Below are 26,313 nucleotides of genomic sequence, written 5' to 3'. Positions count from 1 at the left end.
TATACTGACGAAGACTGACGTCCCTGACCGACATCCATGAAGATTTTCCTCTGTAGCAACAATAATCAAATACGACCAGAACTTTTTGATTATTTTCCCTATGAATGTTATATTATGGCTATGCCACTTTAATGTGTTTTATTAAAATCGCTTTTTGACGGGCTGCGTGTGTAGTTTAACGAATTTTTTGTTCCATGTGATACTTTAACACATCTTTATGTTAATTTCATAATTCTGTTATGTAACTGGAAGAAACATTACGTACATCGTTTGTGATTTAATGATTGTATAAATAAAGCCAAACAAATAAAATAAAAATTAAAGCTTCTGATTCACGAATATTTCTCAATATTATTTTTATTTCCGTCTTATGCCACGAGGTTGGTTTTCACTTTCTTTTTGTGTCACTTGTTTCTACTTTAATGATAATTATTTGAAATCGATCTTTGAATTAGTGTATACTGCGTCTTGGAAATTCTTGCTATACTAAAGATAAAGGTTTCATTTGTTCCTGGCAGGTCAACCGAGATTGGAGTTTGTAAACCATTCTTGCCATTTGGAACTGCACAAAGAAAAACTTTTTTTCGCTGAGTGTAGGCCGAAAAAAGTCCGCCCCTGTGCTGAAGAGGCTCAGAATAATTTTGAGTCTCTCGTAATACAAGAGGGAGACTAGTTCAGATTTCACTTTTAGTTTGTCTTCCCAGGACATCCTGTACCATTACCCCACTCAAATACCAATATTTGCTACTGGGTCTTCGCTAGAAGACAATCTCAGCTATCTTGTGCTTGTCCTCAGGATCCCCTTACAAAACGAATTCTCCGACTCCGATGCAGAGATACGTGTCGCCTTGATGGTGCTGGAGCAGACGAGACGTCGTCAAGCCAGAGAACTGACAACACTACAGACCATCAACATTCATGACCTCTTCTGTGGATCAGAACAACTAGGGAAGATGATATCCTGCTGAGCAGCAAGGGATGCCTGTCGCCCCCCCTCCCCCCAATTGAAATCGAAACTTGTGGCATAACATACAACGAGAAATCATTTTTTACAAAATACTGTTTCGAAATTCAAATCATCAATACTCAATTTCTTATAATCAAAACAATAAAACCACATGATTTAATATGCTCCCATGTCTGTACCCGCGGTAGTGTTACTTTTTTCCTAGTTCTGCTCGATACATGTCTGTACATCTTGGTAGTCTTCATGACTATGACGTCATGTCTTCAACAGCTGGCAGCCGAAACGTTCAAACAGTTGCATTGTATTAGCCTGGTAAACGTATGTCCAGTTAATTAATAAATCATTTAGCAATGTACGACGATGAACATATCCCTGGCCCGTCAATGACACGTACAGTTCCGACTTCCAGCAGAGTTAGGAAAACGAAACACGATGAGATATGAGACACGGCTTTAGATATCCAACATATGCTTGAAATGTAATTTTTGTTCTCTTAATTGAGAAACTGAGTAGAACATCATGTGATATGGAACTACACAAAATATTACATAGGCTGTTGCTAGAAGATGAATAACAGTAGCCGTGGCTGTTGCCCAAATTTGTAAATAACTATAAAAAGATACTGAAATCAGATTTTTAATCAATTATCTTATGTGAGCACTTAGCATGTACAGCTCACATAACTTCTTTTCACTAAATGTTGGATGTAAACACAGTTTTACTCTTCCTAGAGTACTGAACATCCGTTGAATTGTGCTTGTAGTAGCAGGCAGAGCAAGAGCAATTAATACAGATAAAAACATCCAACAGCCTAGACCAGATATATATCTTTATTTAAGACAACCAGTTTCCACAGACTTTCCTATCATCTTCAGGTATTAAAGATCTTTTTGCTGTGCAACGTGTTCATTTTACTTTGAATTCCAGGCCAAGTTGTTATGTGGATAAAAATCAACACATTATAAAAGGTTTATCATACCTAAATTAATTAAAAAAACATCTTATAATGTGCCGATTTTTATCCATCAGCTAACTTGGTGTGGTGTTCAACGTGAAATGAACACGTTCCACAACAAAAAGGTTTTAAGACGTGAGGATGACAGCAAAGCCTGTTGAAAAATGTTGTCTTAAATAAAGAAGTATTTTGTGCGATCAAGGCTGTTGAAAGTTCTTTAGAAATAAAACAGATTGCTAGGCTGTTGAAAGTTCTTTAGAAATAAAACAGATTGCTCCTTCAGTGTTCTCAAAATGAATAAATTCAATCAATTAATATAGCCTTTTCTTACCAGCTCTGTATCTTCATCAATGTTGCTGTTGCTGTGGTCTTCACTCCTGAGACTGGTTTGATGCAGCTCTCCATTCTACTCTATCCTGTGCAAGGTTCTTCATCTCCCAGTACCTACTGCAACCTACATCCTTCTGAATCTGTTTAGTGTATTCATCTCTTGGTCTCCCTCTACGACTTTTACCCTCCACGCTGCCCTCCAGTACTAAATTGGTGATCCCTTGATGCCTCAGAACACGTCCTACCAACCGATCCCTTCTTCTAGTTAAGTTGTGCCACAAACTTCTCTTCTCCCCAATCCTATTCAATACCTCAATCCTACTCAATACCTCTCCTTAACAGCTCTGTTAAATTTTCTTAGTGTCCTGCCAATAAAATGCAGTCTTTGGTTAGCCTTCCCCACAACATTTTCTATGTGTTCCTTACAATTTAAGTTGATCGTAATTTTAATTCCTAGGTATTTAGTTGTATTTACGGCCTTTATGTTTGACTGATTTGTCGTGTAACCGAAGTTTAACTGACTCCTCTTTGCACTCATGTAGATGACCTCACACTTTTCCGTATTTTGGGTCAACTGCCAATTTCTGCACTATTCAGATATCTTTTCTAAATCGTTTTGCAGTTTGTTTTGATCTTCTCATGACTTTATAAGTCGATAAACGACAGAGTCTTCTGCAAACAACCTAAGACGGCTGCTCAGATTGTCTCACAAATCGTTTATGTAGATAAGGAATAGTGAAGGGCCTATAACACCGCCTTGGGGAACGCCTGAAATCACTTCTGTTTTATTCAATGACTATCCGTCTATTACTACGAACTGTGACCTCTCTGACTGGAAGTCACAAATCCAGTCACATAACTGAGACGATATTCGATAAGCATGCAATTTCACTATAAGCCACTTGTGTGGTATAGTGGCAAAAGCGTTCTCGAAACACGGAATCGATCTCAAATCCTTTGTCCATAGCACCCAACATTTCATGCGAATAAAGAGCTAGTTGTGTTTCACAAGAACGATGTTTTCTAGACCAATGTTGACTGTGTGTCAATAGACCGTTGTCTTCCAGGTAATTCATAATATTCGCACACAATATATGTTCTAGAATCCTGATGCGTATCGACGTTAATGATATAGGCCTGTAATAAAGTGCATTATTCGTATTGCCTTTTCTTGATTATTGGTGTGACCTGTGCACCTTTCCAATCTTTGGGTACGGATCTTTCGTCAAGTGAGCGGTTATGTAGTATTGTCAAATATGGAGCTTGTTCTTGATGCGAATTCTGGAATATTCACTTCGTCTTCTTTTGTGAATGCATTTCGGAAGGCTGTGTTTAGTAACTCTGCTTTGCCAGCACTGTCTGCGATAGTATCTCTATTGCTATCAGGCAGAGAAGGTATTGATCGTTTCTTGCCGCTAACATACTTCACATACGACCAGAATCTCTTTGGATTTTTTGCCAGGTTTCGAGACAAAGTTTCTTTGTTGAAACTGTTATAAGCTTCTCGCATTGCAGTCCGCGCTAAATTTGGAGCTTCTGTAAAAAATTGCCAATCTTGGGGATTTTGCGCCTTTTTAAATTTGACATGTTCGTTTCGTTGTTTCTGCAACAGTGTTCTAACCCGTTTTGTGTACCAAGGAGTATCAGATACGTCGTTCGTTAATTTATTAGGTATAAATCTCTCAATTTATGCCGATACTATTTCTCTGAATTCAAGCCACATCTGGTCTACACTTACATTATTAATTTGAAAAGAGTGGAGATTGTCTCTCACGAAGGCGTCCAGTGAATATGTATCTGCTTCTTTGAATAGGTATACTTTTCGTTTATTTTTTGAGGATTTGGAGGTTACAATATTCAATTCCGCTACGACAACCCTGTGTTCACATCCCTGTATCCGTTTTGATGTTCGTTATTAACTCAGGATTATTTGTTGCTAAGAGGTCAATAATATTTTCAAAACCATTTACTTTTCGTGTGGGTTCATGAACTAACTAATCGAAATAACTTTCATAGAAGGCGTTTAGCACAATTTCGGATGATGTTTTATGCGTACCTCCGGAATTAAACATGTATTTTTGCTACCATATAGAGGGTAAACTAAAGTCACCACCAACTTTAATCGTATGAGACGGGTACGTGTTTGAACTCAAACCCAAGTTTTCTTGAACCTTTCAGCAGCTGTATCATCTGAACTGGGAGGCAGGTAAAATTATCCAATCATTATTTTATTCCGGTTGAAGATTTATAGATTTATAGATATTTGTGCTCTCATAAACCAAAAATCATACCATATTGTTGGTTCAGAGAAGAAGTTATCAATATTACAGTATTTATGAGTCACTTTGGTTCAGGAAACACTTAGCTTTGTCGAGCTGTAAATTATTATGTAGATATGTCACAACAAACTAAATTTCTTGTGAGTAGTTTCGACAAGAGAAATACTGGTACCTTTCCAGTGGACAACCAGATGTCACGTTACTGTAGAAAATTGCAGAGCGAACCTAAATAGCATAGTGATTTGAGAAATCAAATTAAACACAACAGTGTTGGCAGCTACCTATATGACCTTCATCCCACGAATTAAAGCTGAGATGTTGGAAGAAGTGTGTCGGAAGAGAATACTTTTACAAAAGAGAAGAGACTGCTGGAAGACTCTCCAGATAGCATAACGCTGACGGCCCTGTCGCCCTCCGTCCCAGAAGTGTACTTCCTTCTCATACAAGTCCGAGATATTTAGAAATGGGTTCCGCTGACGACTTGTGACGAACTGTTTACTATTTGCAACAGCAGTCGCTGACTCCTGCCACACACCTATACCGTCACTGGTAAGCGCTATGAGTGTCTTTTGAGCAACCACGTCATTCCAGCTCTCCAACAGCGTAAATGTGTGGATGGGATCATTTTTACGCAACATGGCGCACCTCTGCACATTGCAAATTCAGTTAAGCAGATGCAGAAGCGCCATATCGGAAATGCTGTAATAATCAGCTATCTTTTGCCTACAGCCTGGTCGTCCCGATCACCTGATATTAATCCGTATGAGTTATGACTGTGGGGCTATCTGAAAGATATTATGTTCAGTGTTCCGATTGCAAACTTAGCTACATTGAAGGCACGCATTGCGCAACATATTCTGAACATGACCCCGGAAACACTTCGATCATACTGTTTCTCGATTTCAACTTGTTGCAGGAAACGGTGGACAGCATATTGAACATGTTTTGCGCCAATCACACGGAAATTAATAATCCGGTTTGATTTTGATTCGTGCTTTTTATGCGGTTTTTGGCCTCAGGACAATTAAAAACTGATGAGAGTGACGCTTTTTATGCAGTTTTTGACATCAGAACAATTGTAAACTGATGTGAATGATGCTTTTTATGCGGGTTTTGGCCTCAGGTTAATTAAAAACGAATTTTTACCTTGCTTTGGTGGATGGGCTTCCGTACCACTCCTGTACACTCATGCACACTGAGTAATACAGTTTTTTTAACGCCAAACGTACACTTTAGGCATTGTTGTGTGATTCATTTGTCATTTGTAGTCGTCCACTATTAAATTATGAAGCTTACAGCGCCATTTATTGCTACATTTTGCAACTATCTATGTTTCTTCTGCTGTACGTTTTCCCGCTACTCTGATAATATTCCATTGGAATTTGACGTCATTCTGACAAGTGAAGTTATTTCTACAGCGGCTTCAAAGTGTAACTTTAATTATAATCAACCTGCAGATAAGAAAGTTCCATACGTTAACCATATGAAAAATTACTCACCTTATTGTGTGCTATCATTTGCCTAAATCTCGTTTCGATATCTGCAGCCATTTGGGAAATATGAGGTATGTTATAAACATCTCATTCTGACCGACGGAAATGAACATGCTATATAAATTCAATTTTCTCAAGGTTGGAGACAGACAGAGACCTCCTCCCAAGTCTAAAGAAAAATTCAATACCTCAGCTAAATTTAATTTCCAGCAAAATATGGTGCAATATGCACCAAACGTAAAGTCATAGCGAACCATATTTTTCATTGCAAACTTTTGCCAATTTCGTACAGTGTCTTACTTCACTGCAGATATCACAATGAGTGTGACCATTAGCGACATGACGGTCATTTCACCATGAAGATGGCATAGAATGCTATATGTAACGTAAAAAATCATTTTTTGCTGAATAGTTTCTGTAAAATCATGTGAGGAAGACTACAGAGATAACGGACCGCGCATGACCTTCAACCCCTAATGGCACTGCTGCGAGTTGAGTAGCAGGCTAACCACCGTTCTCCTTGTGCAATGTGGACCAGTAGCCGCGTACAATTGCGCAGGCTAGCGCGCTGAGTAGGCAGGCAGAGTATCGGCTTTCCTATTGTTCTTACATTTAAGGCATAGCGCAGCGTGCACGGTGGCGCACTTGGCATTATGTGTAACAAAAAGGTGCACGAAACACTGTGTGTAGCAAGGACGTAGCGGGGGTTTCAGACCACCGACCACCATCCCTCCCCCCCCCCCCCCCGAACCCCCCCCCCCCCACCAATCGCTTAAATAAATTGCACAAGACCTAGTTGCCGTGTAGTGAAATTGAAATATGTTTTGATTTTCAATCATAAAAACAATTAAAGGAATACGCAATGACGAGAGTCAACAATCAGACAGGAAACTTACGTACGTGTCACCTACCAGGGTCGTTTCTAGACGTATCAGGGGTCCCGTATCACTCCAGCTGCACACGCCTTACACCATTATAGTGCCTCTACCAGCTTGGACGGACCCCTGATGACATGCTGAGTACATGGTTGTCTCCATATACGTACACAACCATCCACTCGATGCAATTTGAAACGAGACTCGTCCGACCAGGCAACATGTTTCCAGTCATTAACAGTCCATTGTCGGTGTTGACGGGCCCTATGCGACGCGTAGAGCCTTGTGTCGTGCTGTCATCAAGGGTATACGAGTGGGCCTCCGGCTCGGATAGCCCATATCGATGTTTAGTTGAATGGTTCGCATGCTGACACTTGTTGATGGCCAAGCATTGAAATCTGCAGCAATTTGCCGAAGGGTTGCACTCCTATCACGTTCAACGACTCTCTTCAGTCATCGTTGGTCCCGTTCTTACAGGACATTTTCCCAGCCACAGCGATGTCAGAGATTTGATGTTTTACAGGATTCCTGATATTCGCGGTGCACTCGTGAAATGATCGTACGGGAAAATCCCCACTTCATCGCAACCTCGGAGATGCTGTGTCCCATCGCTCGTGTGCCGACTGTAACACCACGTTCAAACTACTTTCAATCTTGATAACCTGCCATTGTTGCAGCAGTAATCGATCTAACAACTGCGCCAGATACCTGTAGTCTTACATAGGCGTTGCGGACCGCAGCGCCGTATTCTGCCTTTTTACATATCTCTGTATTTGAATACGCATGCGTGTAACCAGTTTCTTTGGCTCTTCAGTGTAGTTACTAAATACGGATAAGCTTATAACAAGAAATCGGAGGATAACCGATTTTGATTCGTTCAGTAGCATTGTTGTAAATATATACACACTACTATAACAGCCTAATTAGCTATCGATATCAGCTTAATTTTGACACTGAGTCGTTATTTGGAGACCGGTAGAACTTTTGGGTTGCAATATTTTAGTAGTTCAAGCGGCAGCGGAGCGGTAAACAGCATTACAAATAACATTAAATTGGAACAGTGCATAAGAATAGCATTGGATTAGCCTGTGTCACCCATAAATCGCGTTTATCAACAAAAATATCGCCCAAACGATGATTATTGCATTTGTTTGCAAAATTTATCCAAATGTGTATCATTACTAGCACAATTGGCAAAATATCACATTTTGTGTTCTCCCTGGCGGTACCCAATTATGGAAACCAATTCCAATACGCACCTATGAGGTTGAGGGGTTGTGGAGGGCCGTGGGGGTATGTTATGACAGCACATTCTGTAGTTCCTCTCTAAAAATTTGTTTCAGTGGGTTTTGAATTCCTCCAAGCCGACTGAGCCTGCATCCCCACACTCCCCCACCCCCCACCCCTGCTCTCAACTGTCGTATAAAATCTTTTCACTGTCTGGTAATGATATAATAAATGAAGTACTTGATCACTTAAGTAAACTGAAGAAATTAATGAAATAAAAGCTACTGTAATAAAATTTGAGATTGAACGAAGGAATTTCAGCTAAGCCATAAATTTATGGGTTTCTTTATATACTGGAAACATAGTTATCGTCAAAAGAGATCTGAATCCGCTTAACTTTATAAGCAGTCCAGCACAACGTAAAGATTTCTCTGCTCTGCGATAGTGAACATGAAGACTGAGCTGTGGTTTGTTAGCAAACGGGAAATACATCATATTAGAATTTTAATTCATTTGGCAATAGACTGAAGTTATCATATCGCCAAAAAAAAAGAAATGTTTAATTTGCGTATATACTGTTGAAAATATAAGTGATACTTTTGTAAGAGAAGCTTCTCTTGCTTAATTTTATAGACGAAATGCTATTTGTATGATGGCCTCAAAAATCAAATTATGTGCACGAAATTTAAAAATAAAGAAATTCGTTTTCAGGATAAATGAGAAACATAAGGCTTTTTAAAGTTCTCTCTAACCGGTCGGATCCCCCCTTCAGCTAAATCCTGGCTATGCCCTAGTGTGTAGTTATTGTTGAAGGTTGCGAAAGGGAATTTGCTTTCGCCACAGTTGGGCTATGCCACGTAGGCAACTTGACGACAATACTTAGAAGACGCCCATAAAGAAGTCGGCACGGTACACAAGAACGGCTCTTTCCGCTTTCGTTTGTTCCGCATTACAGCAGCCTTCCCATTATTATGGAATGAAGAACGATTCACAAACAAATCGCGTTTCTGATGTTACACATTCTAGAGACAGGACTGCTGTAGTATTGTCTCACTGCGATCGGCCACGTAATGATTACATTACCTAGAAGAGAGGTTTCGTGGAATAACTTTTAGAAGTGTGTGAGAATTCTGTAATGAACAAAACTCTGCATATTCCACGACGGAAGTGGGGAACAACTGCCTCCTCTTACCCTTCCGCCTCCGGACCAATATGAAGGGGAGGATGCTTACATATTGTCTCGAAAGGCTGCCAAACTTAAGCCATGAGATCGCCGTATGTGCAGTTTATCAGCAGCTATGACACAATTGACAGGATGGAAGAAACAAGATTTCGTGAAAGCGCGTTATATAGACGCTCATGTTCAAACACTCCTTATGTTATTTATTTCTCATTGACACACATAACACAGGACGTAACCAAGCTACAAGATCGCTGACATTGCTGGCAGTCGTAAATAGAAGGCGAAATGTGCCTATCACAGCTTCGGAACGAAGCTCATCTTGTTTATACTGTAGGTCTCTGAGGTTGCTAGCAGTCTAAACAAAAGATAATCGACACGAAGTTTACCGATATGTAACGATCACAGCTTGGGATGGCAAATAATAGTTACGTTGCGATTTAATATAAGTATGCTATTTTAAATTTTCGGTGGCGAGTAGTACAAGTGACTTCAAATAAAATTCCCTAGGAGGTACCGGAGAACGGTTCCGACCGAAATTAAAGCCTTTTAAAATCCCCATACATGGAGGGCCATGAGGTGGTTGGGAGAAAGAATGGCCACAAGTCCTTATTTGCTACTGGTTAAACCAGCAATTCACTCCTTAAAGCTACCAAGTCTGAATGAAGTCCTACAAGCACACATCCGTACTGGACACAAACACACACACATCGGTGCATCCTCTGCCCTAGAGAACCTGTTGATATGCCGTGCTTGTGGCGTATCACTGTCGGATACTTTTTCCCCTTACTATTTACGGGGCAGGTCTACAATTATGTATGGACTTCACCTCCATTTATGATCAGAATTTGGAGAACGTAGCACGGATTTAAAGTTATGAGAAGCTTTCAAGTCTCTTCCCTAAGTTATTAGTGCATAGATTTCACAAGAACTGCCTGTCGAACTCTTTCCTATTTTTATATAACTAAGGAATTTTGACACAATGTTGTAACTTCGGTGGGTTTCAGTTTTTACAAAAATTAATCGATGCAATAATTAATTAAAAAGAACAGCCTTCCAACAAAACAATTTTTGTGTTAATACCCAGACATACCACCACAACTGTGACATTCCAAGTGTTTTTTTTTTCCTTTTATTGCGTATGGTATACGATTTTTACGTAGGTAACGGCTATATTGACTTTAGATTTGGTTGTTGTTTGGAACGCGCATTAGATATTTTTAAATTTTGTTTGTCCTTTGGCTCAAAACAGAAATAGGCCACAAGTCTAAATCAACACACCGTGTCATCCTAAACGCAAACATTTTAGGACATAATCCGAACCGCATTTTGTTTAGATGATAATCTTTGACTATAATTTAAATATTGTATTGAAAAAAAAAAGTTTAAGGAATCGATACTACTACACGACCATCCCGGAACCCGAACTGGGTACGAGTTGCAGGTTTCTCATCTAATGACGAAAATTTGGTTTCCTATATTTTGCATAATTATTAACCGAAATTAAAAATTTAAAATGGAGCCGTAATTTACCAATTAAGAGGAGTAATCCTATGTCAAAAGTTTAAGAAAATAAGACAAGTATTACAAGTAGAAGTTGTGAGTTTATTTTGAGAAATTGTAACAGACTGCTCGACAACCTGGACTTAATACGCGCGGTATTTGAGAATGGGAGCACTTAGCGACTTCCAAAAAACATTACGCACAGTTTGAAACCTTTACTAAACTTTTTTCCCTTACATGCTAAAAATCAAATATTTAACACATTTAACTCATTTGTATAGTAATCAGGTTTGAAGCTATTATTATATGAGAGTTAAATCTTCTAAGGGCAACGTATTAGAAATCGGAATACTTTAAAAAAAATTAAATTCCGAAGTTTTCAGATAAATGTAGTTAAAATTGGCACAGTTGTTAACAAATGTTGTCTGTTATATGCATACACACAGAAGGTTGGTTTGTGGGATTGAAGGGACCAGACTACTAGAGCAGAGTTCGAGTCTTATTGACGATATACGTTTTAAATTAAAACCACCTGAAATTTTTTCAATAAGGTGAATACAAATATTCCTTTTTTGAAAAATCTATCGAAACAAAATTAATGCAGTTCTGTACAAATTTAATTTTTCCAGTACTACAAATATCTCTGGAACAGAATTTTGTATCTTCTTTTCCTGGAGTTTTCCAATTTCAGTTACCTATGAAAAAACATTCGCCAAAGTTTAGGGCTTTTGTCTTAAATAAGTGCCTTACTATTGTATTAAATGAATATTCCTTCCTCAGAATATTTCACTACGATATTGACTAGCTGGATATAAAATTTAAGCGCTCTAACATAAGTGGTTTGTGGGAAAAGGGTGCACAAAGTTTCCAAAATGTTAAATATGGGAAACCTGAATCAAAGATTTGTCAGTGTTTGTGTAAGACTTTACCCTCTGTGAGCGAGCTATCGCAAATCATATACATACTCCTCTTCGTCGTCAAGCAGTCTTTTCTTTGTTTGTGTTCTTTGGTTTATCTGATTTTGAAACTGAGTAGCAATAATGACAGCTGCAGCAGTTGTACTGTGTTGTGTACATAGTTCCGCATAGTCAGTGCGTACACAACTTTCCCACTAGAGCGCGCCCAGCTAAGCACAACAGCGCAGGCGCAGCGCTCGTCTGTCTCCGCACTACGACATGGCGCTGCCTTAGAGATGGACCAAATTCTGCTTCCATAGATCCACGTATTAATATGTAATGCAGCCAATGAGATTGCTGCTAACGTAGAACCTTTTCTCCTCACGGATCACACTTGCACAGTGATACCTGAACGCGTGAGGTATTATAACGAGTTTACAGACCTCCAATTAGTCAGTCTGCGTTAGTCTACATTAGTCTGCATTAGTCTGTACCAGTCTACATTTGTCTGTACCAGTCTATAGTCAAGTTTCAGTCTGCCCTAATAAGATTACCATTTCCTGCACATAGCCATGAAGATAAATGAATAGACACTTTGTCAAGTATCAGAGATATGTGAGAATAAGATGAACGAACCAATACCAAAGGAACTTCAGAGTGTCAATTTTGCTCACTGTCAATCTGCTACTCTAAGCGTGCAAGTGGCATTTCTATCGTCTGACCTAACGGCAGAAGATAAACGCTCCACGATGAGACCACGAGACATATTGCTGACACTCGCCTACTTCGTTAGAGCGACAGGTCAGATAATCTGATGGTGTGTGTACTGAAGGTCTTACAGTACGCACTCCAGATACTGTTATCGATTTCATTCAATATCCACAGTGTGAAAGCTCTTCAATCAAATCCTAGCGTCTGTAGAGTTCGTAGTCTGCCAAGATTATTAAACTGCAGTAATTACACTTTACTGGAACGAGGTATGATGCAAATTGTAATAATATATCTGCACACAACTTCCGCAAACATTACTCCAGTGCAACCACTGGTAAACGAGCACCATAAACCAAAGAATATAAAATCAGTGGCGGTGATACTATTTCATAGCCTTCGTAATATACTACACTAACTTTCCCAGCATGGTAACTGCACAAAAGAGTAAGAAAACGCAACAGAATAAATAATATGAGGAAATACAGGAAAAATGGGCATGGCTCCGTGCAAGCTTTTGGCAGTTGTTATTGCTATCATAATTAGAAGTGGAACTGGAACGTAATATTAAGGAATTTAGATTTCAGTACTATGCAGTAAATGATGAACCAATAAAACATGTTTCAGAATTTTGGCCACTTTCTCCGACGTCCTCCGTTAAGAAATCGAAGGGACATCGGTATACTCTAAAGAAAATTCAGTTCAGACGTTGCTCTTACATCCCTGTGTTGCTGATGACGTGTTGTATTTATTTACGCTTGTGGCTAATTTGTATTGACAGCCACAGGAGAAACACAATGTAAAAAAAATTAAAAATTAAAAAGAAAAACGTTGGAGCATACACATAGAATCTAAACAACAAGAAATCTAATGTCGACGTATACCTAATTTACATAAAATCTGTATGTAAGTCTTTCAGAAACAAGGAATGGCAAAAAGAACACACTGAGCATGCCGAAACAGAGATGAATCGCGTTTGGGTAAAATAAAATGCGTTCTTGTAGGAAGGCAGTGTTTCTTTAATTTATTATTATTTTCTGCAAGCATGGGGACAGAGCTTCAAATTCCGTTGTGATGACTGATAGTAGCAGTCTAAATCGCATTTTTCTTCATGCAGTTGGCTGTGACCGGTTTCGGTTATCAAACGATCAGACCTAAATTAAATTGGATCCCAACAACTCAATATAAACGAGAACAGCGGCATTTCCGACGATGCAAATGTTTTGTTTATGAAGAAGACAAATCACACTCAATGTTTGTAATTTATAGTAAACAGTAGTACTACTGTTTCTATCACTAATACAGCGTATCACATACAAGACTCGTAGTTTGAAAAATCAACACTATTTGGTGACACAAAATTACCATTCGCAGATGAATGTCGACAGAAATTCCGTTCCTCACCAACTATGTTTCAATTGGACGAATACTATTGAAAATACGAAAACGTCTACAAGGGTAAGATATAACTTCGTTGTTGGTAACTATTATTCACTAAACTCGATGTTTTGTACTGAATGTATATGAAAAATTTGTAGTAAGTATTTCATAGGTAATTGCGCATTTTTGAATGGTGTCTGAGCTTTCCCGGAACAAGCGTCTGATCTCCATTCCTGAGAATCCACAAGAGAAAGACAGCAGCCTGTGTTTCTGTCGACGAGACGTTTCATAAATCAAATGTGGAGGGCGTTAGTCTCTAATACGTCCCTTCCAGAAGTAACTTGAACTTGTGTCAGATATCTGCATTGATTGCGTACGATGGAAGCAGACGCATGAAAATTTACGGAGGCAATCTTATGTGATATGCTTACCTAACAGATGATACGTGGAGTTAACATAAGCTGTCGGCCGCAAATTTGCCACGACGAACAAAAGGTAGGTTAATTTTAGAAGTTGATACCGTATACGTGTTTGCTTTGTAACTTAATTACCACGACAGGCGTGACGTTATGTAAGAAAACTTTGTTTGCGAAGACTCAAAGGTCACGTTACTCGGTCTGTGGAGGCGCACGAACTAAAACATCTTACATAGTGACGTTAGGGTACTTCACATCACTGGATAAAGAAGATGAAGGTAATGAATACAATTACAAAGTTAGGTGCTGTAATGCCACAGCAGGTAGAACATAAAACAATCAGGATTTTACTCAATAGGAAATTCGTGACGTATTAGAACATGTAAAGCCCAAAAAGACCTCAGGAGAAAGTGAAATTCATAGTACAATTCACCATATTCCCACCATATGTTACAACAGTCTACAGTAGTGGCCTCCAAACGGCATACTTTTCAAAACTATGCAATGAAGCTAAATTAATACCAACAGTTAAGCCTGGAAAAGAGCACAGCATAGAAATCACCAAGTTCCACCCAATTAGTCTTTTACACATAGAAACGAAAATGTTTTTAAAACCTTTAATAAATCAAGCAATGCATTTCATCTATACCACAGACCGTCTACATAGAAAACAATACGGTTTCATTGATACGACTGATGTGTTAATGGTAATCAGTAAATTACAAACAGTAGTCTTACAACCATAATGTGTGTGATCATGGTGAGTCTCGATGGCAAATGAGCTTCGACGCAACTTGGTGGCCTAATATTTTAAAAACCTTGCGTGAATTTGACTATCATGGGAATCTGTACAATTTGACATCTAGCTACTTTACCAATTTACCGCAACATTAAAACATTCGAAAGGAGAGGACAACAAACCGAACGATGTCCACAAGCGCCTTGTTACGACCAACATTAATGGAATCTACACTCCTGGAAATGGAAAAAAGAACACATTGACACCGGTGTGTCAGAACCACCATACTTGCTCCGGACACTGCGAGAGGGCTGTACAAGCAATGATCACACGCACGGCACAGCGGACACACCAGGAACCGCGGTGTTGGCCGTCGAATGGCGCTAGCTGCGCAGCATTTGTGCACCGCCGCCGTCAGTGTGAGCCAGTTTGCCGTGGCATACGGAGCTCCATCGCAGTCTTTAACACTGGTAGCATGCCGCGACAGCGTGGACGTGAACCGTATGTGCAGTTGACGGACTTTGAGCGAGGGCGTATAGTGGGCATGCGGGAGGCCGGGTGGACGTACCGCCGAATTGCTCAACACGTGGGGCGTGAGGTCTCCACAGTACATCGATGTTGTCGCCAGTGGTCGGCGGAAGGTGCACGTGCCCGTCGACCTGGGACCGGACCGCAGCGACGCACGGATGCACGCCAAGACCGTAGGATCCTACGCAGTGCCGTAGGGGACCGCACCGCCACTTCCCAGCAAATTAGGGACACTGTTGCTCCTGGGGTATCGGCGAGGACCATTTGCAACCGTCTCCATGAAGCTGGGCTACGGTCCCGCACACCGTTAGGCCGTCTTCCGCTCACGCCCCAACATCGTGCAGCCCGCCTCCAGTGGTGTCGCGACAGGCGTGAAAGGAGGGACGAATGGAGACGTGTCGTCTTCAGCGATGAGAGTCGCTTCTGCCTTGGTGCCAATGATGGTCGTATGCGTGTTTGGCGCCGTGCAGGTGAGCGCCACAATCAGGACTGCATACGACCGAGGCACACAGGGCCAACACCCGGCATCATGGTGTGGGGAGCGATCTCCTACACTGGCCGTACACCACTGGTGATCGTCGAGGGGACACTGAATAGTGCACGGTACATCCAAACCGTCATCGAACCCATCGTTCTACCATTCCTAGACCGGCAAGGGAACTTGCTGTTCCAACAGGTCAATGCACGTCCGCATGTATCCCGTGCAACCCAACGTGCTCTAGAAGGTGTAAGTCAACTACCCTGGCCAGCAAGATCTCCGGATCTGTCCCCCATTGAGCATGTTTGGGACTGGATGAAGCGTCGTCTCACGCGGTCTGCACGTCCAGCACGAACGCTGGTCCAACTGAGGCACCAGGTGCAAATGGCATGGCAAGCCGTTCCACAGGACTACATCCAGCATCTCTACGATCGTCTCCATGGGAGAATAGCAGCCTGCATTGCTGCGAAAGGTGGATATACACTGTACTAGTGCCGACATTGTGCATGCTTTGTTGCCTGTGTCTATGTGCCTGTGGTTCTGTCAGTGTGATCATGTGATGTATCTGACCCCAGGAATGTGTCAATAAAGTTTCCCCTTCCTGGGACAATGAATTCACGGTGTTCTTATATCAATTTCCAGGAGTGTATATACACACATCGAAAAAAGTTTTGTATCACCCCGGTTCCCAGAACTCCTGAAGATAGACGATAACTGTGGATATTGTATCACAGACAGTCCGTTTGACTCTACAGGGATTTCACTAAAGCAGCCCAAAGATTTAAACAACCATGCAATACCAGTGCCTATTAGACGGAGGGGGTCCGACAGCCGATCAGTTCCAGTCATTTCACCAGGAAGGTGGTACACATCCCGTGATGTCTGTTGTTCAACCAAGCCTAGACGGTCAATACCGCGGTTCGAACGAGTCCACATTGTTACTTTGTGCCAGGAAAAGTTCTCAAGAGGGGAAGTATCCAGGCGTCTCGGAGTGAACCACAACGATGTTGTTCGAACATCGAGGAGATACAAAGAGACAGAAACTGTCGATGACATGCCTCGCTTAGGCCGCCCAAGGACTACTATTGCAGTGGATTACTACTACCTATTGATTATGGCTAGGAAGAACCCTGACAGCAATGTCACCATGCTGAATTATACTTTTCGTGCAGTCACAGGACGTCGTGTTACGACTCAAACTGTGCGCAATAGGCTGCATGATGTGTAACTTCACTCTCGACGGCCATGGCGAGGTCCATCTTTGCAATCACGACACCATGCAGCGCGGCACAGGTGGGCCCAACAATATTGCGAATGGAGCGCTCAGGATTGGCATAACGTTCTCTCCACAAATGAGTGTTGCACATGGCTTCAACAAGGCAATCGTCAGAGATGTGTTTGGAGACAACCAGGTCAGGCTGAACGCCTTGGGCACACTATCCAGCGAGTGCAGCAAGATGGAGGTTCCCTGACGTTTTGGGTGGTATTATGTGGGGCCAACGTATGACGCTGGTGGTCATGCAGGGCACCGTAACGGCTGTGCGATATGTGAATGTCATCCTCCGACCAACAGTGCAACCATATCTGCAGCATATTGGCGAGGCATTCCTCTTCAAGGACGACAATTCGCGCCCCCATGGTACACATCTTGTGAATGACTTCCTTCAGGATAACGACATCGCTCGACTAGAGTGGCCAGAATGTTCTCCAGACATGACCCCTATCGAACATGCCTGAGATGGATTGAAAATGTCTGTTTATGGACGACATTACCCACCAGCCACTGTGAGGGATCTACTCCGAATCGCCGTTGAGGAGTTGGACAATATGGACTAACAGTGCCTTGATGAACTTGTGTACAGTATGCTACGACGGATACAGGCACACATCAATGCAAGAGGACGTTGAAAAATGGCTCTGAGCACTATGGGACTTGACTTCTGAGGTCATCAGTCCCATAGAACTTAGAACTACTGAAACGTACCTAACCTAAGGATATCACACACATCCATACCCGAGGCAGTAGTCTAATCTGCGATCGTAGCGGGTACACTCGCACAGTGATACCTGAACGCGTGAGGTATTATAACGAGTGTACAGACCTCCGATTAGTCAGTCTGCATTAGTCTGCATTAGTCTGCATTAGTCTGCATTAGTCTGCATTAGTCTGCATTAGTCTGCATTAGTCTGCATTAGTCTGCATTTGTCTGTACCTGTCTATAGTCAAGTTTCAGTCTGCGCCTAATACGATTACCATATTCCTGTACATAGCCATGAAGATAAATGAATAGACACTTTGTCAAGTATCAGAGTTATGATAGAATAAGATGACCGTACCAATACCAAAGGAACTTCAGAGTGTCAATTTTGGTCACCGCCAATCTGCTACTCTAAGCGTGCAAGTGGCATTTCTATCGTCTGACCTAACGGCAGAAGATAAACGCTCCACGATAAGACCACGAGACATATTGCTGACACTCGCCTACTTCGTTAGAGCGACAGGTCAAATAATCTGATGGTGTGTGTACTGAAGGTCGTACAGTACGCACTCCACATACTGTTATCGATTTCATTCAATATCCACAGTGTGAAATCTCTTCAATCCAATCCTGGCGTCTGTAGAGTTCGTAGTCTGCCAAGATTATTAAACTGCAGTAATTACCCTTTACTGGAACGAGGTATGATGCAAATTGTAATAATTTATCTGCACGCAACTTTCGCAAACATTACTCCTGTGCAACCACTTGTAAACAAGTACCATAAACCAAATAATATAAAATCAGTGGCGGTGATGGTATTTCATAGCCTTCGTAAAATACTGCACTAACTTTCCCAGCATGGTAACTGCATAAAAGTGTAAGAAAACGCAACAGAATAAATAATATGAGGAAATACAGGAAAAATGGGCATGGCTCCGTGCAAGCTTTTGGCAGTTGTAATTGCTATCATAATTAGAAGTGGAACTGGAACGTAATATTAAGGAATTTAGATTTCAGTACTATGCAGTAAATGATGAACCAATAAAACATGTTTCAGAATTTTGGCCGCTTTCTCCGACGTCCTCCGTTAAGAAATCGAAGGGACATCGGTATAATCTAAAGAAAATTCTGTTCAGACGTTGCTCTTACATCCCTGTGTTGCTGATGACGTGTTATATTTATTTACGCTTGTGGCTAATTTGTATTGGCAGCCACAGGAGAAACACAATGTAAAAAAAATTAAAAATTAAAAAGAAAACCGTTGGAGCATACACATAGAATCTAAACAACAACAATTCTAATGTCGACGTATACCTAATTTACATAAAATCTGTATGTAAGTCTTTCAGAATCGAGGAAAGGCAAAAAGAACCCACTGAGCATGCCGCAACAGAGTTGATGCGCGTTTGGGTGCTTGACAAAAAAAAAAAAAAAAAAAAGTTTGAAAAATCAACACTATTTGGTGACACAAAATTACCATTCGCAGATGAGTGTTGACAGAAATTCCGTTCCTCACCAACGATATTTCAATTGGACGAATACTATTGAAAATACGAAAACGTCTACAAGGGTAATATATAACTTCGTTGTTGGTAACTATTATTCACTAAACTCGATGTTTTGTACTGAATGTATATGAAAAACGTGTAGTAAGTATTTCTTAGACAATTGCGCATTTTTGAATGGTGTCCAAGCTTTCCCGGAACAAGCGTCTGATCTCCATTCCTGAGAATCCACAAGAGAAAGACAGCAGCCAGCGTTTCTGTCGACGAGACGTTTCATAAATCAAATGTGGAGGGCGTTAGTCTCTAATACGTCCCTTCCAGAAGTAACTTGAACTTGTGTCAGATATCTGTATTGATTGCGTACGATGGAAGCAGACGCATGAAAATTTACGGAGGCAAGCTTATGTGATACGCTTACCTAACAGATGATACGTGGAGTTAACATAAGCTGTCGGCCGCAAATTTGCCACGACGAACAAAAGGTAGGTTAATTTTAGAAGTTGATACCGTATACGTGTTTGCTTTGTAACTTAATTACCACGACAGGCGTGACGTTATGTAAGAAAACTTTGTTTGCGAAGACTCAAAGGTCACGTTACTCGGTCTGTGGAGGCGCACGAACTAAAACATCTTACATAGTGACGTTAGAGTACGTCACATCACTGGATAAAGAAGATGAAGGTAATGAATACAATTACAAAGTTAGGTGCTGTAATGCCACAGCAGGTAGAACATAAAACAATCAGGATTTTCCAGGATGAGATTTACACTCTGCAGCGGAGTGTGCGTTGATATGAAACATCCTGGTAGATTAAAACTGTGTGCCCGACCGAGACTCGAACTCGGGACCTTTGCCTTTCGCGGCAAGTGCTCTACCATCTGAGATACCGAAGCACGACTCACGGCCGGTACTCGCTGGCAGAAGTAATGCTGTGAGTACTGGGTGTGAGTCAAGCTTCAGTAGCTCAGATGGTAGAGCACTTGCCCGCGAAAGGCAAAGGTCCCGAGTTCGAGTTTCGGTAGGGCACACAGTTTTAATCTGCCAGGAAGTTTCAATCAGGATTTTACTCAATAGAAAACTCGTGACTTATTAGAACATCTAAAGCCCAAAAAGACCTCAGGAGAAAGTGAAATTCATATTACAATTCATCATATTCCCACCATACGTTACAACAGTCTACAGTAGTGGCCTCCAAACGGCATACTTTTCAAAACTATGCAATGGAGCTAAATTAATACCAACAGTTAAGCCTGGAAAAGAGCACAGCATAGAAATCACCAAGTTTCACCCAATTAGTCTTTTACACATAGAAACGAAAATGTTTTTAAAACTTTTAGTAAATCAAGCAATGCATTTTATCTATACCAAAGTCCGTCTACATAGAAATCAATACGGTTTCATAGATACGACTGATGTGTTAATGCTAATCAGTAAATTACAAACAGTAGTCTTACAACCATAATGTGTGTAATCATGGTGAGTCTCGATGGCGAAGGAGCTTCGACGCAACTTGGTGGCCTAATATTTTAGGAACGTTGCGTGAATTTGACTATCATGGGAATCTGTACAACTTGACGTCTAGCTACTTTACCAGAAAACCGCAACATTAACTTCTTTGACTGTGAAAAACATTCGAAAGGAGAGGACAACAAACGGAACGATGTCCACAAGCGCCTTGTTACGACCAACATTAATGGAATCTATATACACACATCGAAAAAAGTTTTGTATCACCCCGGTTCCCAGAACTCCTGAAGATAGACCTTGACTGTGGATATTGCATCACAGACAGTCCGTTTGACTCTACAGGGATTTCACTAAAGCAGCCCAAAGATTTAAACAACCATGCATGAGCAGTGCCTATTAGAGGGAGGGGGTCCGACAGCCGATCAGTTCCAGTCATTTCACCAGGAAGGTGGTACACATCTCGTGTTGTCTGTTGTTCAACCAAGCCTAGACGGTCAATACCGCGGTTCGAACGAGTCCACATTGTTACTTTGTGCCAGGAAATGTTCTCAAGAAGGGAAGTATCCAGGCGTCTCGGAGTGAACCACAGCGATGTTGTTCGAACATGGAGGAGATACAAAGAGACAGAAACTGTCGATGACATGCCTCGCTTAGGCCGCCCAAGGGCTACTATTGCAGTGGATGACCACTACCTATTGATTATGGCTCGGAAGAACCCTGACAGCAATGTCACCATGCTGAATTATACTTTTCGTGCAGTCACAGGACGTCGTGTTACGACTCAAACTGTGCGCAATAGGCTGCATGATGTGCAACTTCACTCTCGACGTCCATGGCGAGGTCCATCTTTACAATCACGACACCATGCAGCGCGGCACAGGTGGGCCCAACAATACTGCGAATGGACCGCTCAGGATTGGCATAACGTTCTCTCCACAAATGAGTGTTGCACATGCCTTCAACAAGGCAATCGTCGGAGACGTGTTTGGAGACAACCCGGTTAGGCTGAACGCCTTGGGCACACTATCCAGCGAGTGCAGCAAGATGGAGGTTCCCTGACGTTTTGGGTGGTATTATGTGGGACCAACGTACGACGCTGGTGGTCATGCAGGGCACCGTAACGGCTGTGCGATACGTGAATGTCATCCTCCGACCAACAGTGCAACCATATCTGCAGCATATTTGCGAGGCATTCCTCTTCAAGGACGCAATTCGCGCCCCCCATGGTACACATCTTGTGAATGACTTCCTTCAGGATAACGACATCGCTCGACTAGAGTGGCCAGAATGTTCTCCAGACATGAACCCTATCGAACATGCCTGAGATGGATTGTAGAAGTCTCTTTATGGACGACGTTACCCACCAGCCACTGTGAGGGATCTACTCCGAATCGCCGTTGAGGAGTGGGACAATATGGACTAACAGTGCCTTGATGAACTTGTGGACAGTATGCTACGACGAATACAGGCACACATCAATGCAAGAGGACGTTGAAAAATGGCTTTGAGCACTATGGGACTTAACTTCTGAGGTCATCAGTCCCATAGAACTTAGAACTACTGAAACCTAACTAACCTAAGGATATCACACACACATCCATGCCCGAGGCAGTATTCTAACCTGCGACCGTAGCGGTCGCGCGGTTCCAGACCGTAGCGCCTAGAACCGCTTGGCCACTCCGGCCGGCGCAGGAGGGCGTGCTGCTGGGTATTAGAGGTACTGGTGTGTACAGCAATCTGGACCACCATCCCTGAAGGTCTCGCTGTATCGTGGTACAACATGCAATGTGTGGTTTACATGAGCAATAAAAAGGGGGGAAATTATGTTTATGTTGAACTCTATTCCAATTTTCTGTACAGGTTCTGGAACTCTCAGAACCGATCTGATACAAAACTTTTTTTCATGTGTATATGTAAAAGGCAATGCCTTGATTGACTGCCTCATCATCTCTCAAACCGCCACGGATAGGAACCTGAAATTTGGAGAGTGTTTTGATCTTATACTGCAGGCGTCGCTTAAGAACAGTTTTTCCAATTTTCACACCTAAAGGTTTGATGTAGGGGATGATAGTTCTTTTTCTTAAAAAAATGTCGCTATTAACGTTGTTTTGAAGCTAGAGCTATGAAAATTGGTATCTGGTTTCTCGATCAGAAATTAAGGCACACGTGTTCCACAATTTTTCAAAATTTATCCACTAATGGGGTAAAACAGTGACTGAAATTTTTTCTAAGTCAGACATTATTAAAGTACCATTAAAGCATATTTAAGGGTACAGCTTTGAAAACAGCTGAAGGTATTTTGAAATAAGAAAATATGTGTGTTTCAGTGTTTTCTGAAATTCAACCTCCTTGGAGATGGGATAGGACCTGGCTGGTTCACTGAATTTTCGTCACCTAGCCTAAACCGCTAAGGATAGAAACTGGAAATTTTGAAGAGGATGTGGATCTTATACTTTAGGCATCGTGTAAGGAGCTATTGTTCACAATTCCACTCCTAAGAGGGTGAAATAGTGGTTAAAACGTTTTGGAAAATACATCATTATTGAGGAAATTTTGAACCTAGTATTATGAAAATTCGTATTTTGTTTCTCAGTCAGAAAAAAAACGTGTTTCAGCGTTTTTGGAAATTCAACTACAAAGGCGGGTAAAATCCCGAGTCAAAGTGTTTTTAAAAATAAATTATTAGTACAGAACTATTACAGTAGTTTAAAACTACATCTGTGAAATCTGTATTTGTTCTCTTGGTTAGAAATGAAGAGTGTTTCCTTGTTTTTGGAAATTCTCTGAAGGATAAAATAGGGGATGAAAAGGTATGCGCAATTATTTCATTATGAAAACATTATCAAAGCTAAATGTATAAAGAAAATTGCATTTGGTTTCTCTTTTATAAATTAAAAAAAAAAACAAATATTTTACTGTTTTTGGAAATTCAACCGCTATGGGTTCGAAATAGGACATGAACGTGTTTATGGTAATATTTCATTATGAGAGTACATTTTAAGCTAAATCTGTGAAAATTTCCATTTTGATTCTCGTTAGAAATAAAAGAATACTTCACCCTAAGAGGGTGAAATCTGCGATGAAAGTTTTTAACAATATATTTTGCTATATTAAAATGTTTATAACTAAATCTAGGAAATTTAGTATTCCATTTCTTAGATATAAAGAAATATGTGTTATGGGATGGAAGTTTTTGTATGGAAATATTGACACAAGAACTCAAAAGACATGATTAACAAAAAACTTGGACTCTAGTTAGCGTACTCGCTTTTTGATCAGAAGTAGACTTGGAAAAGACCGTGCTTCTATGGTCTTAATTAACGTGAGAAGGTTAGAATGTGTTCAATTTGTGAACATCATAGGATTTTGATTAAAGGAAAATAAAACAAATATCTTTGCAGGCCATACAGACTACACGACTGAAACAGCGGGCGCTAGTATGCCTTTCATTGATTAGTTTACTTGCCTTCCTCAGGACTTGCTTGGTAATTGCTTTCGCGGATGGTCTAATTCTACTAACTAAAGGAAGCTACGTTCTTAAAACTGAGAACATTTGTAACAGAGAAATGCAACAAATTGCTTCCTGAGCCGATAACAACCAACTCATATTCAATGAATAGAAGTCAAAAGTTATGCTCATAACAAGGCACAGATATGTCACTCATAAAAAAATTTTCTTTTACTTTAAGAACAAAGAAGTTCAGTGGGTAGAGCTTTTTAAATATTTTGGCATCATAACCGACTGTAAGTTTACGTTCCACTAACACATTTAACACAAAACATATAGAAATATGGCTTTAATTAATGCTCTCTCAAGATTAGTTAGACTCATCTGCACAGAGGCAACAAGAACTATTTATAATGGAGCGGTGTGACCTGTATTATTGCACACCTTGCTAGTATGGATACCTGTTCTGGAGAGACTATACAATCACACTGAGGCTAGTAGGTCACAAAGATTAATTAGCTGAAAGACGGCGGAAACTTACAGAATGACATTAAATGTAGAGATATGTATTCTAACACGCCTCCCACTCATAACTATTAAGATATAAGAAATGACCTAATATTATAATGAGTCAAATCTAAAGGCGCCTAAAAGCTTACCATAGTCAGCAGAATTTCGAAGAATAACCAAAAAGGAAGGAAATAAGTACTATTCAGCTGAAGTATACACAGATGGAAGCAAGTCAGACGATGGAGTAGGTTCGCGGATAGCATTATTTTTCAACTACAATAGATGCTTGCCCGTCAACTACAGCGCAGATTGGATAATGAATGCTCAAATAACCAAACAGAACGATTTGCCATTCTAAATACACATGAGTCAATGAACACTCTAACGAATATTGACAATGTTTCGATAACCCACACTGACAACAGGGCAATATTCGACTCGTTACGAAATTCGAAGAATCATAACATCTTGACTGAAGAGATGCAATGTAAAATCAGAAGATGGCAGATGCACAACTGGAAGGAAGAGTTCAGATGCATTAAAGGTCGTGCAGGGAGGTGAGACAATGAAATACCATATAATCTAGCAAGAGAACAATCCGCTCAAGGAAAATAGTAAGTTACAGCAAAACACCTATAAGTGCAATAAATAAAAAAAATAAGAGATGAATTTAGAAACCAGTGGGAGATTGATTGGCGGCGAAGTAAAAATGGATGAAACACAAAAAGTTTATCGATTAAGCTACGACTATCACCGAACCGTACAGCCACGTTAAAAGATCATAAAAAACTGGAAGCCTATTACAAACGGTACAAAACAACTGATGATGCCTTTGGACATAATAGTTATATTTCGTAATCCAATAAGATTCTCAGTTGTACAACAATCCTTTGGTGTCAACTACACAACCACATATTCCCTCATGAAATTGCACAACTGGCCATTAAAAATGCTACACAAAGAAGAAATGCAGATGATAAACGGGTATTCATTGGACAAATATATTACACTAGAACAGACATGTGATTACATTTTCACGCAATTGGGTGCATAGATCCTGAGAAATCAGTACCCAGAACAACCACCTCTGGCCGTAATAACGGCCTTGATACGCCTGGGCATTGAGTCAAACAGAGTTTGGATTGCGTGTACAGGTACAGCTGCCCATGCAGCTTCAACAAGATACCACAGTTCATCAATAGTAGTGACTGGCGTATTGTGACGAGCCAGTTGCTCGGCCCCCTTTGACCAGACGTTTTCAGTTGGTGAGAGATCTGGAGAATGTGCTGCCCAGGGCAGCAGTCGAACATGTTCTGTATCGAGAAAGGCCTGTACAGGATCTGCAACATGCGGTCGTGCATTATCCTGCTGAAATATATGGTTTCGCAGGGATCAAATGAAGGGTAGAGCCACGGGTCGAAACACATCTGAAATGTAACGTCCACTTTT

This window comes from Schistocerca cancellata, chromosome 3, assembly GCF_023864275.1.
Source record: "Schistocerca cancellata isolate TAMUIC-IGC-003103 chromosome 3, iqSchCanc2.1, whole genome shotgun sequence".
In the NCBI taxonomy this organism is placed as follows: Eukaryota; Metazoa; Arthropoda; class Insecta; order Orthoptera; family Acrididae; genus Schistocerca; species Schistocerca cancellata.
The sequence above is the reverse complement of the archived record's forward strand: the minus strand, read 5'-3'. Positions refer to the sequence as shown.